The 14,777-nt window shown below is 45.6% G+C and overlaps 1 long non-coding RNA gene across 1 annotated transcript; it reads right to left on the bottom strand.

Moving 5' to 3' along the window:
* Positions 1-11,238: 11,238 nt before the first annotated feature.
* Positions 11,239-14,777, bottom strand: LOC142908466 (uncharacterized). The gene is made up of 4 exons (XR_012931797.1): positions 14,646-14,777; positions 13,986-14,072; positions 12,054-12,137; positions 11,239-11,269 (listed from the first exon to the last, which is right to left on the bottom strand). It is a non-coding gene; the product is annotated as an uncharacterized LOC142908466 (long non-coding RNA).

Genomic DNA, 14,777 nt, shown 5'->3' with positions numbered 1-14,777 from the left:
ACCAGCAGCGGGGGGGGGGGGGGGTAGAGTGGATGGAGTGGAGTGAGTGAGTGGAGTGAGTGAGTGGAGTGAGTGAGTGGAGTGAGTGAGTGGAGTGAGTGAGTGAGTGGAGTGAGTGAGTGGAGTGAGTGAGTGGAGTGAGTGAGTGGAGTGAGTGAGTGGAGTGAGTGAGTGGAGTGAGTGAGTGGAGTGAGTGAGTGGAGTGAGTGGAGTGAGTGAGTGGAGTGAGTGAGTGGAGTGAGTGGAGTGAGTGGAGTGAGTGAGTGGAGTGAGTGAGTGGAGTGAGTGAGTGGAGTGAGTGAGTGGAGTGAGTGAGTGGAGTGAGTGAGTGGAGTGAGTGAGTGGAGTGAGTGAGTGGAGTGAGTGAGTGGAGTGAGTGAGTGGAGTGAGTGAGTGGAGTGAGTGAGTGGAGTGAGTGAGTGGAGTGAGTGAGTGGAGTGAGTGAGTGGAGTGAGTGAGTGGAGTGAGTGAGTGAGTGAGTGGAGTGAGTGATTTAGAACATCTTTCCAATGATTGCTTAATTTGAAACCATCCTCTTGGTTGAAATTGTGTCTGTGTTTGTAAATCTGAATTGCCTCGTGGACAAATCTCTGATAAAAACCCGTGGGTTTGCAGAGAACCTTGGTATCGGAGAAAACTATATCGTGATCACCCACAGCATTGTAACAGTGGTCAGCTACGGCAGAAAATTCGTTCTGCCGTGTTTCAAATCTGATTTGTGCTCGCGAATTCTGTCAGACATGTCGCTTCGTCTCCCCGATATAGCAATCACCACAAGTGCAGCTCAATTTGTAAACCGCGGGGTACTGAAGGTCAGGAACGACATCCTTCACGGATGGGATCAGGTCACGGATTTTGTGCACTGTATTGAACCGGACCAGGATCTTGTGTTTGTTTGGAATTTTGGAGATCTTTTTAGTAACGCCTGCTATATATGGTAGAGTGATGGTTTTGACCGGAGTATCAAGTGGTTGTTTCTGTATGGAGGGAGAAACAGCTTGGCGGATGGTATGGTCAGAGTATCTGTTTCTCTTGAGGGCCAGGTGTACATGTTTTAATTCACTGGTCAGGTGGTGTTGGTCCGAAATGCAATGTGCCCTGTGGTATAACGTTTTGGTGAGAGAATTATTTTGAGCTGGGTGGTGGTGGGAATCAGGTTTCAAGTAGGAATCTGTATGGGTGGGTTTCCTGTAGACAGAATGCCCCAGTGAGCCATCAGGTCTCCTCTCAAAGAGAACATCCAAGAATGGTAGCTTGCCATCTTTCTCCACTTCCATGGTGAATTTGATGGCGGGATGTCTAGAATTGATGTGGTGTAAGAAAAGGTTCAAAGCTGGGAGGCCATGTGGCCAAATGACGAAAGTGTCATCCACATATCTCTTCCACAGGGAAGGTCTGAGGGTGGAAGTCTGGATGGCGTCTGATTCAAATTTCTCCATGAAAACATTGGCTATCGCTGGTGATAAGGGAGAACCCATGGGGGTACCCTCATTTTGTTTGTAGAAGCTGCCATTCCAAGTAAAGTAGGTAGGTTTCGATTTAAAGCTTTCGTGACTGCAATGATTCATCTTCTTTGGTTCTTTCGGTAAAGTCACGTAGAATGATAATAAAATAATAAATTGATAAAATAAAATAACACAATAATATTCTCACGACATTTGGGCCACAACACAAGCGGCCTTCATCAGGTGAAGGGGGCGAGACTGGTAGGACAGCGCTGGAGTGAAAGAGCCACGTTCAGATACGGCCTTTAAGCTGTGTGAGAGGAACAAAGCGCCTTAGAGTCGCGGCATCTCTTCAGAAAGGTGAGAGACTCGATTAGTTGAGCCTTCTTATCCCGAAGTCTGTTGAATGATCTTAAGGATGTGTGGAATCCCTCCCTGTAGAGGCGGTTAAATTTCGATTTAAAGCTTTCGTGACTGCAATGATTCATCTTCTTTGGTTCTTTCGGTAAAGTCACGTAGAATGATAATAAAATAATAAATTGATAAAATAAAATAACACAATAATATTCTCACGACGTTTCGGCCACAACACAAGCGGCCTTCATCAGGTGAAGGGGGCGAGACTGTCTGGTAGGACAGCGCTGGAGTGAAAGAGCCACGTTCAGATACGGCCTTTAAGCTGTGTTCCTCTCACACAGCTTAAAGGCCGTATCTGAACGTGGCTCTTTCACTCCAGCGCTGTCCTACCAGACACAGCTTAAAGGCCGTATCTGAACGTGGCTCTTTCACTCCAGCGCTGTCCTACCAGACAGTCTCGCCCCCTTCACCTGATGAAGGCCGCTTGTGTTGTGGCCGAAACGTCGTGAGAATATTATTGTGTTATTTTATTTTATCAATTTATTATTTTATTATCATTCTACGTGACTTTACCGAAAGAACCAAAGAAAAAAAAGTAGGTAGGTATTGGTGAGGCAGTCTAATCAGTGCAGGTGTATCGGGGTCTAGTCCATGTTGGACCAAATTTTCAATTATTTCAATGGTATCAGGTACCGGGACCTTGGTGAACAGGGAGACCACATCGAAGCTTGACAAGGATATCGTCAGGGGACAGTACAACGTCTTTGACCATAGAGACCAAATGAGCTGAGTTAAGTACTGCTGAGGAGGTCTTGCCAGTGAAAGGTAGCAAGGTATCTGACAGAAAACATGCTAGCTTATAGGTAGGGGAGTTGATCGTGGATACGATGGGTTGTAGTGGAGTGCCTTCTTTATGAATCTTGGGGAGACAATAGAATCTAGGGGGTCTTGCAGCAGAAGGTTTTAAGGAGGGACGTTTAGTTGGTTCGATTAGGGAGGTCGAACTTGTGATGATCTTGTTGGTTTTTATAGTTAGGCTATTAGTAGGGTCATTTTTAATGTTTGAGTAACTTCCATCGTTGAGTAGGTTCTGGATTTTGTTGTTGTACGAATCTTTATCCATAATTACAGTAGCGTTGCCTTTGTCGGCTGAGAGGATAACTATATCACTTCTGGTTTTTAAATTCGCGAGTTCAGAGCGTTCATTTTTGCTTGTGTTGCTAATGGGTTTCTTAGCATTATTTTTAGCTCTTTCGGTAAAGTCACGTTGAAGGGAAACAATAAAATAATAAAATATATAAAACAATAAAAAAATTCTCACGTTTCGACCATAACACAAACGGTCGTCATCAGGTGTGTCGGTTTGTATAAATGTATTTATTTTTAAACGGTGCATTTATATATTTATAAAAAACGTCAGCGCCACGCGCAGCGATTTGGCAGTTTATTTAGAAGGACTAGTCCATCTATGTTCTGAAAAGAGGAGGGGGGAGACGAAAAATTAATGTATGCTGTCTGAAAGCCACTGTAAGCGTGAACAATAAATTAAGACCTGAAATGGTTTATCAAATCTTTCCAATGATTGCTAAGCCAGAATCCATTTTCTCGGTTGAAATTGTCTCTGTGCTTGTATATGTGGATAGCCTCATGAACGAATCTCTCATGGTAGCCAGATGGCTTACAAAGAACACCGTTTAAAATACACCGTTTAAAAATAAATAAATGTATGCAAACCGACACACCTGATGACGACGGTTTGTTATGGTCGAAACGTCGTGAGAATTGTTTTCTTGTTTTATATATATTTTATTATTTTATTGTTTCCCTTCAACGTGACTTTACCGAAAGAGCTAAGAATATGAATTACTGCAGTCACGAAATCTTTAAATCAAAATTTCTTAGCATTCTTAGGAATAGTGGATATTTCAGCTCTCGCAACGTCTGCTTGGATGTGTCCTATGCCTTTAAGGGCCGCATCGACCTGAGAGATGATATCTACAGGAATATGTTTCGGGGTGACAGCAAAATTTAGCCCTCTAGCCAGTACTGTTTTCAGATTGTCCGAAATCGGGGTGCTACTCTGATTAATGACGATTTTGTTAACGTCTAGTTTTGTTATATGTGGGACTGGGTTCTTCTTCGATAGGTGGTTGAATTTAGAAATCAGGTTAGCTTTGTATTTGACTGAAAGTGAATCGGCAGAAGAAGCAGTCATGTTGTCTACGTGGTTCCAATCAGCAGGTGACATTTTTTGTGTTAGCGTTAAATGAGCTTGTAGGAGAGTCCTGTCTAAGTATCGAGTCAAAACGGAGTAGTCTTATCCTCTCTGAGATTAAAGATAGGCTGGCCTTAAACAGAATCTGTTTAGAATTCGGTGAGGATACAGCAGCAGATGTTAGTGTGAAAGCGATGGGTATTACCTTGTTGTCGCGGCATCTTTTGAGGAAGGTCAGCGTCTCGATGAGCTTTGACTTATTGTCCCGTTGTCTGTTGAAAGCGCTAACAGATAGGTGAAAGCCCTCCCCGTAGAGGTTATCAATTCTAGATTTGAAGCTTTCGTGACTGCAAGGATCCATACTCTTTGGTTCTATTCGGTAAAGTCACGTAGGTAAAAAGAAAATAACAAAAATCACGACGTTTCGGCCACAACACAAGTGGCCTTCATCAGGTGAAGGGACTGTGCTGTCATGAGGACAGCATTGGAGTGAAAACAGCCAAGCCCAGGTCGCGTCCTTTAAGCTATGTGGGAGGAAGGCAAAACGCTTGACAAAGGAATTAGCATAAAAATGAGCATGATGTACGTAGGAGGTGCATGGGCCATAATGGACCAGGAGCGAGTGAGTGGAGTGAGTGAGTGAGTGAGTGAGTGGAGTGAGTGAGTGGAGTGAGTGAGTGGAGTGAGTGAGTGGAGTGAGTGAGTGGAGTGAGTGGAGTGAGTGAGCGGAGTGAGTGAGTGGAGTGAGTGAGTGGAGTGAGTGGAGTGAGTGTGTGGAGTGAAATATGCAGCTGTGAAAGTTTGGAATACACTACTTGAAGAAGAAAAAATTACTGTACCATTGAAAATTAGTTTAATTTTGTGGTTTGATTTAGAACATTATTTTCAGTGATTGCTTAATTTGAAATCATCCACTCGGTTGAAATTGTGTCTGTGTTTGTAAATCTGAATTGCCTCGTGGACAAATCTCTGATAAAAACCCGTGGGTTTGCAGAGAACCTTGGTATCGGAGAAAACTATATCGTGATCACCCACAGCGTTGTAACAGTGGTCAGCTACGGCAGAATTCGTTCTGCCGTGTTTCAAATCTGATTTGTGCTCGCGAATTCGGTCAGAGACAAACATTAAACTAATTTTCAATGGTACAGTATTTTTTTTTCAAGTAGTGGTATCCCAAACTTTCACAGCTGCTTATTTCTCTCCACCCACTCACTCCACCCACTCACTCCACCCACTCACTCCACCCACTCACTCCACCCACTCACTCCACCCACTCACCCACCCACTCACTCCACCCACTCACTCCACCCACTCACTCACTCACCCACTCACTCACTCACCCACCCACCCACTCACTCCACCCACCCACTCACTCCACCACCACTCACTCACCCACCCACTCACTCCACCCACCCACTCACTCCACCCACTCACTCCACCCACTCACTCCACCCACTCACTCCACCCACTCACTCCACCCACTCACTCCACCCACTCACTCACTCCACTCACTCCACCCACTCACTCACTCCACCCACTCACTCACTCCACCCACTCACTCACTCCACCCACTCACTCACTCCACCCACTCACTCACTCCACCCACTCACTCACTCCACCCACTCACTCACTCCACCCACTCACTCCACCCACCCACTCACTCCACCCACCCACTCACTCCACCCACTCACTCACTCCACCCACTCACTCACTCCACCCACTCACTCACTCCACCCACTCACTCACTCCACCCACTCACTCACTCCACCCACTCACTCACCCACTCACTCCACCCACTCACTCCACCCGCTCACTCCACCCGCTCACTCCACCAGCTCACTCCACCCACCCACTCACTCCACCCACCCACTCACTCCACCCACTCACTCACTCCACCCACTCACTCACCTCCACCCACTCACTCACTCCACCCACTCACTCACTCCACCCACTCACTCACTCCACCCACTCACTCCACCCACTCACTCCACCCACTCACTCCACCACCATCACCACCACCCTCCACCCACTCCCACCCACTCACTCCACCCACTCACTCCACCCACTCACTCCACCCACTCACTCCACCCACTCACTCCACCCACTCACTCCACCCGCTCACTCCACCCGCTCACTCCACCCGCTCACTCCACCCGCTCACTCCACCCGCTCACTCCACCCGCTCACTCCACCCGCTCACTCCACCGCCTCATCACGCTCACTCCACCCGCTCACTCCACCCGCTCACTCCACCCGCTCACTCCACCCGCTCACTCCACCCGCTCACTCCACCCGCTCACTCCACCCGCTCACTCCACCCGCTCACTCCACCCGCTCACTCCACCCGCTCACTCCACCGCTCACTCCACCCGCTCACTCCACCCGCTCTCACTCCACCCGCTCACTCCACCGCTCACACCACCCGCTCACTCCACCCGCTCACTCCACCCGCTCACTCCACCCGCTCACTCCACCCGCTCACTCCACCCGCTCACTCCACCCGCTCACTCCACCCGCTCACTCCACCCGCTCACTCCACCCGCTCACTCCACCCGCTCACTCCACCCGCTCACTCCACCCGCTCACTCCACCCGCTCACTCCACCCGCTCACTCCACCCGCCACTCCACCCGCTCACTCCACCCGCTCACTCACCCGCTCACTCCACCCGCTCACTCCACCCGCTCACTCCACCCGCTCACTCCACCCGCTCACTCCACCCGCTCACTCCACCCGCTCACTCCACCCGCTCACTCCACCCGCTCACTCCACCCGCTCACTCCACCCGCTCACGTCACCCGCTCACTCACCCGCTCACTCCACCCGCTCACTCCACCCGCTCACTCCACCCGCTCACTCCACCCGCTCACTCCACCCGCTCACTCCACCCGCTCACTCCACCCGCTCACTCCACCCGCTCACTCACTCCACTCACTCACTCCACCCACCACTCACTCCACCCACCCACTCACTCACTCCACCCACCCACTCACTCCACCCACTCACTCCACCCACTCACTCCACCCACTCACTCCACCCACTCACTCCACCCACTCACTCCACCCACTCACTCCACCCACTCACTCCACCCACTCACTCCACCCACTCACTCCACCCACTCACTCCACCCACTCACTCCACCCACTCACTCCACCCACTCACTCCACCCACTCACTCCACCCACTCACTCCACCCACTCACTCTCCTCCCCCCACCCCCCCCCCGCTGCTGGTCCGTCATGGTCCCCACCCGCTCCTGGTCCATCATGGCCCATGCACCTCCTACGTACATCATGCTCATTTTTATGCTAATTCCTTTGTCAAGCGTTTTGCTTCCTCCCACATAGCTTAAAGAACGCGACCTGGGCTTGGCTGTCTTCACTCCAACGCTGTCCTCATGACAGCACGGTCCCTTCACCTGAAAGGCCACTTGTGTTGTGGCCGAAACGTCGTGATTTTTGTTATTTTCTTTTTTACCTACGTGACTTTACCGAATAGAACCAAAGAGAATAATGCTTTTTTTCTATATTTCACCATTACGCCCTGTATGGGTTGGTGAAGCGAGGGGGGGCAGGCCTGATTCTTCTTCACTCGACTGCTTTCAGGCCATGGGTTTGTCGTGTAGTGCATCTAAGCACTGCAACTGCTCCACCTGATATTCCTTTGCACCGTTGCACGTAAGATATTCTATCGCAATAGATTTTCCAGATTAAATATTTTCTAAAATAAAAAATGCAATGCAGGAAAAACAGAAAAACTGCCACGACACGGTGGGCAGGTGTGAGATAGAATGGATTAAAATGATCACGACTGAACACCCATGCCGAGCACACCGTAGTGGTGTTCACTTCATCTGGTGGCGAGATGTTAACGAACACCTTGTGAAAGGCCCAAGGCAGATCCCTGGGTTTGATCTTCCAAGAAGCTCATGGTCCACCCTAAACCGCATCCACTGCACAAACCATGGCAGATTCAGATACCTGATGCACAAATGGAAAATTAAAAACTCTCCAGTGTTCAACTGTGGTCATCCAGAACAGACCAATCAACATACAATGAAGCAATGTCTGATCCACATGACAATGACACACTGCGCTACTCTTTACGTAGTTATCTGGCTTGACCACCTGAATGTGAAATTGTAGTTGTTACTCTGCATCTACATCAGCCATCTGAAAACAGAAGACAAAATGACAGGGGAGGGAGGGGTAGAGAATGGGAAATGGAGAAGCGGTGAGGCTTTAAGAGAGGAACAGAATGAGGTTAAGGAGGGGGACTGCTTAATGTGCTGGGGAAGGTTATTCCAGTGGAGGTGTCCAGAGAGAAGGATTGGGCGTAGGGAGATGGAGGGACAGGGAAGATTGGGAACGGAGAGGACGAGAGGGCACATGGAAGGAGATGAGGGGCAAGATGAGGTGGGGCAAGGCCCTAGAGAGATTTGAAGATGAGCATCAGGCATTTTAAAAGGCAGCGGTAGTGAACGGGAAGCCAGTGAAGTTGAAGTAGGAGAGGCAAAATGTAAAAAATAAATGGCAGATTGAAAATAACTTGTGCGGAAGAATTTTGTATTTGTGGAGGAGAGTGAGGTGCGGAAGAATTTTGTATTTGTGGAGGAGAGTGAGGGTTGATTCAGGGAGACCAAGACGACGAGAATAACAATGGTCCAGACGGTTAAAGATCAGAAAATTAACTAGGAGTGGGATAATAGTGGGAGGGATTAGTGGTATAGTGGGCGTGGCAAGCTGTGAAATTGGCAGATCTTAATGGTAGTGGGCTGGGTTAGTGATGAAGTGGGTTGGGCTAAGTGAGGGAGTAGGCGGGCCTCGTTGGGGAGTGTGCGGGTCTCATGATGGAATGGGCATCCCTAGTGGTAGAGTGGGCGGTGCTAGTTGGGGGGGGGGGGGGCTCTCTGTATGATTCTCTGGACGTTTTCGTGAGTCTGTAGCTTTGAGTTGATGAGTCTCTTTGTGAGTGTGTTTGTCGAAGCGAGACTGTGTGCCTTGTGTGAGTCTATGCATCCCTGTAAGTCTCTAGCTCAGTGTGAGTACATTTCTCTGTTTGTCTTTTTGTGTCTATATGAGTCTTTATATCTAAATGTGAGTCTGCGGATATCTCAGTTTATGGGTCTGTCTGAAACCGAGTGTTAGTGGAATGCATTTGACTGGTAGCTCTGTGATATCCACTTTTGTGGGCCGCTATCGAACACAAATGCTTGCACTGCACCGTGAGATATCCAAACATTATGTTATTAGTCTCGTGACACCATTAGTACGGTCGATGATAGCATTGGGCACAATATCAAAACTATTCAATAACATTTAAATATTTAAATGGCAACGCCGCATGAGTAACCAGGAGAGTCCTCTTGTGAGTTACACCGAGTTTGTATTCTCCAGCACGTAGTCCATGCGAGAAGTTAGAATGCTTGACAAGCAAGAGAAGCAAGTGGAGTCAGACAAATGGACATTTCCTAAACCTCCTGCATCAAAAGCTCAACGCGCTGACACTGGGAGCGGAGGAGTGGAGTCGCTGGGAGTCTCTTCTCTGTTCCCGTGTTTCATCATCACCATCTAAACCACGGCTACCCCCACACACAAGTACAACACAGATCCCCCATATACAATACACACACACACACACGAGGAAACATACACAGATTCCCCATGTAGCCTCCACAAGCTGTATGGGAAAGTCCAGTTAGTTAGCACCTATTCAGGCTGACATGGCACACGAGGGTGTGGTGTGGCCAGTGCCACGCTCAGCCACCTTTGTCTCCCCAGTGCTGATGTTTACACACTGCGATGGATACTCAGTTAAGGCTGAGTATATAAATATGAATCTACACCTAATAGCAGAATCTGAACATGTATACTGGAGTAATGCAATGAGTGCAGTAGAGACAGGACAAAAGTTACAACAACCAATACAATACAACACGATAAGAGTGCACAGTAAAGTAAAGGTGAACAAATCACTTAAAATATACAAATGAAACTAAACTCTTTTTTTTTATCTTACCAGGAAAGGCCCAGAGCTATTATCTAATTTTTCAGAAGCAAGCCACTAATAATAGCTCGAGGAAGTGGATTATCACGTGAAAATTTATAGCAGCAAATACATCTAAACGGATGTTTCTAAATATGGAGAGAAAAACTGGAGAACCCAGAGGAAAAAAAAACAAGTGACCACGGAGAGAATATGCAGACTCCAACTATACAGCAGGTGTCAGGGTCGAAATCCAACCCCTGAACTCTTGCATACCAGGCGAGGAAGATGACATCACACCACCATGGCGTTACTTAAACAAATACCTAAAAGTATGCAAGTTCAAATTGCATCAGTTCCCAAGCTTGGGAAAGGCAGTAAAACAACAGCAATAAACATTCCCAGACCACACCCAGACAATGACAGTCTGCCAATAAATGTATACATTAAAATGTAATTATTGATACATTGTTAAGCATTTCGAGGCTGTTGAAGTGCTGTTATTTGGTATACAGATGTGTATAATCAAAGATAAGAAATATCAAGTGTATTTGTTTAGCCAGGTTTTTAACCTGGATAGTTTCAATTGCAAGTGTGATCCGAGGCACCAAAATCGAAAACTAATCAATTAGAGCAATGAAAGAGAATTCAGAGTAAAACAACTTTAAAACAATCGTTAATAAATTTATTCTATCTGAAGTCGGCTTGGAAGATTATTTTTAGACCGATCATAGCGCAACTGAAAGTTAAAATACATGATTATAAAAAAGATAGAGGGTGAATATTGAAGTCATACATAAATAGACGAGGATATCTGCATGAGTGTGATACACACCCCTATGTACGCACATTCATGAAAAACATTCCTACTCAGTGAAACAATGGTGAGCTGCCAGACCATTTAAAAGCCACCGACACCCCTTCCGCATGCCACCAACATCGCTTCCCTATACAACATATTCATAAATACACTTACACATTATTACACATTATTGGAATCACCACACTCATCAGCATCTTGGAGTCGCGTTCACCCTTGGCTCCATGTGGAGCTCACAGAGAAAGCTCCCAGCTCATTGTCGTCTCAGAGTCAGGGTCGACGATCGGAGCGGTGGAGGTAAAATGAGCCGGGCTGCTGTTCAAGTCGTGCGTGGACCAGCTCCATCTGCTGCAGGGCCAGCACGGCCTCTCAGCTTATATCTAAATATCCAGGCCTCCTCGGTGAGTCCATCTGCTCCCCCTTCCTCACTGAAGCGATTGCCATCCACCCTGCAGCACAGAGAGAGGTTCACGCTGACGCGGGTTCACACAAAGACCCACGCAGCCCCCACAACAGCCATGCTGGATGAAGGTCTCCCCATGCCATGAGAGCTGCTTCACCATACTTCACCACGCGGGTCAGTGCAGGCCTGTGATGGCAAGGACTGCAGATCTAGGATCGTAGTGAAGTACAACGGTGGATTGTGCTGCACACTGCAGTCTGTTGTCTGCAACTTAGCTCTGCTGCCTATAACTCCTGTGGTTATGCGCGGTGGTCACCCGTCTCAGCACTCCAGGCTAAAGCCTGCTTATCTTTCAGATTTAAGATCAGGCGCATTTCCAGTCGTTTGGTCATGTTCATTGGTCTGATAATGAATATTGTCATTATTTGGAGGAGCGGGGTCAGCCAGGTGGGGTGTTGGCTGTTGTGCTGTTCGGTTCTGTGTTGTGTTGCATTGTGTTTCTAAGTTTGCTATTTTTTTCATTCTTACCTGATGATGGTTGCTTGTGTTGCAATCGGAACGTCTATTCTATTATTATTTGATTTTATTTTCTACGTGACTTTGCCGAAATAACCAAAGAGAATATTAAATGCACTGGAATACACTCCACTACTCACTCCACTTCTGGCAATGGCTCTCATAGCACACAAACATGGTGTGAAGGTCAATTTCCAAAACGTTGCCTTTTCCATATTTTCTCCTGCTAAGGCCACAGTGTTACTGACAAATCTAAGTTGTTTTGTTTATAGCAACAATCAGAGCGCGTATGAGACACAAGCTGCATAACTTACCCGAGCTTCCTCAATGCTTTGTTGGTGATCATGATGTCATGGAGAGCTGGGATCGATTTGTCCGTCAGTGAGCACTCTATCAGACTACAGGGAGAGAAGAGGCACTGAGTGGGGTGAAACTGGAAAATAAAAGTGTACACACTCACAATAAATGGTGAGCAACTCAACACCTTTTAGTACAATAAGGGTGGAAATCTCGTAGAATCAGCTAAACAGAAGGAGTAATCATTTCGGACCCAGGAACGCAATCCTATTTGTCTATTAATTGTTTAATGTGGCTTTGTCCAACACAGCATTTTACAGGAACGTAACCCACCGCATTTGGCGAGGTCTGCAATATTTTGTATTAAAAATCGCGTTTGTCCATGCAAGGCCACTAGATACAGGCAGAGGAGCCAGAATATAAATCTGAATATTTATTTATATTAGAGAATCTGAAAAGCTAAAAAGGTCTTTTTCACAGATGTCCACGTAACCTATCACGAGGCAAAGGCTGGTTTAAACTGTATATTGGGTAAGGATATTGGGTAAGGATCAAATAATGTTCAAATGTATCGGGTTGGCGAATAAGAGCCATTGGTGATTTATGGCTTTAATAAGAGTCAGGTTGTGGTGTTATTAATGTAAACGTATGGGTGGGCAATTAATGTCAAGATTGCAGCCGTTCATTATATAAAATTCTTAATTGTAATCTATGACATTAAATACAGATGATCATTGATTATATCCAGAGCGTGCCTATCTGGGTTCCAACATCCGATGAAACCGGTAAAACCGCTCCAAAGGCTGAACCAGTCCGGCGATCGGCACAAAGTGCGTGACAAAACAAGCAGCTATGCTTTATTTCAGTGTCAAATAATATATACAGTTCATTACACACTACATACAACAACTTAAACAATGAAAATACTCCACGTATATACATGTTTCATGACTAATAACTAGTCATAGAAACAGAAAGTATAAAGTGCGATCTGGCGAAAATTGAGTGGAATTCGGCATTCACCAGAGCACCGGTCTGAAGGCTGCATCAGTCCAACTATTGACAAACACAAGTTGTTGTTGTTGTCAAACACAAGTTGTTTAACAAGAGCATAGTACACACATCACCCCATGCAGAGTCTTTGATATTGGAGTGGTGAGTGCGGTTAGTAAATGTTGTGGCCGAAACGTCGTGATAATTTTATAATGTTTTATTTTTATTATTTTATTATTTCCATCCTACGTGACTTTACCGAAAGAACCAAGAAGAGTAAATAGTCACTTTTTACAGCAGGATATTCATTTTGTCTTTGTATATTTACTTTTAGCGATTTTTAGATCGCAAACTATTTAATAACACTAAATATATATACAGAACACCTAAAAATATAATCGTATTTTTAGCTCTTTCGGTAAAGTCACGTTGAAGGGAAACAATAAATAATAAAATATATATAAAACAATAAAAAAATATATTGTTTTATATATTTTATTAATTTATTGTTTCCCTTCAACGTGACTTTACTGAAAGAGCTAAAAATATGAATTAGTGCAGTCACGAAAGCTTTAAATCAAAATATAATCGTATTTAAGAATATGCAAAAATAAGCTATTTTAAATAATTATGCGATTATCTGGTTGTGTTTGAAAATCTGGCTGCCGGATAATCGATGATCTAATATAAACATAATATAATTTAAAACAATATCATTGGTTAGAGTTGGTTATGTGACAATTGTAATTGTATTGTTATTTAATAGTGGTTAACAGTGCTGTAATAAGTGTGGCTAATAACTTAATTGATAAGTGCATAAAAATTAAGTTATAATCGACGTTAAAATACAACATTATTATGCTATACTGAATATCTTGGTGTTTTGTGTCTGTATATGTGTATATATTTGTTTAGGTGTACTTATATAAGTGTGTGTGCATCAGGACATTACTCACACTAACGTCTCCAACCTCCCTTCTCTCTCCAACATCCCGTCTGCTAGAAGTCGGAGGCCGCTGTCTCCGATCTCGTTGCGACGCAGCCTAAACCCGGGTGGACGGGAAAAGGGACAGCGCTGACTCACTGAGCCCACGGGAACCGCGGAGTGAAACACGCGGTGAGTGAGGGACACTCACAATGGCGGTGCACGTGACCACAGCACACACGTTCATGAGCAAAGCTGCTCATTGTTTAATGCTTCTGTTAGACATTTTATATATAATAGGTGGCATTCACAAATATCAGTTTACTCACGATCATCCATTCAATTATACTGCACTGTACCTTTATAATATGAAGTGTTTGTGTTTATATAAACACAACGTTACAAGAGAGGATCACACACAAGTGAAGTACATTTTCATCGAGAACACAGGGAGATGTTTTCAATTAATGTATCTGCTAACAATGTTGTGAATATGAATATTGCTTTAACCTATGTGTTAAACTAAACAAATGTGTTAAGATTACAGTAAAACATTTTTAAAGTGGACTCGATTAAGCAGGACAGCAAGATTAAATGTGTTCACATTCAAATGTTTACTTGTCAACGCGTTGCACCATTAATTAGCAGTTAGTGCACAGAGCGCAAGTGAGAAACGAACAGCAGAGCTTACCTGAGAATCTTCAAACCTGTGTTGGCCTTGAGGATGACACTGAGAGAGGAACCCGACTTATCCGTCAGTGAACAAAGATACAGACTGCAGGAAGAGAAGAGGTGGTTAGTCGGGGCAGAGGGGATGGGTGGA

Source organism: Petromyzon marinus, assembly GCF_048934315.1.
Source record: "Petromyzon marinus isolate PM22_M1 ecotype Great Lakes invasive population chromosome 84 unlocalized genomic scaffold, UKy_Petmar_22M1.pri1.0 chr84_unloc.4, whole genome shotgun sequence".
Lineage (NCBI taxonomy): Eukaryota > Metazoa > Chordata > Hyperoartia > Petromyzontiformes > Petromyzontidae > Petromyzon > Petromyzon marinus.
Note: the sequence above shows the minus strand (reverse complement) of the source record. Positions and strands in the feature narration are given on the sequence as shown.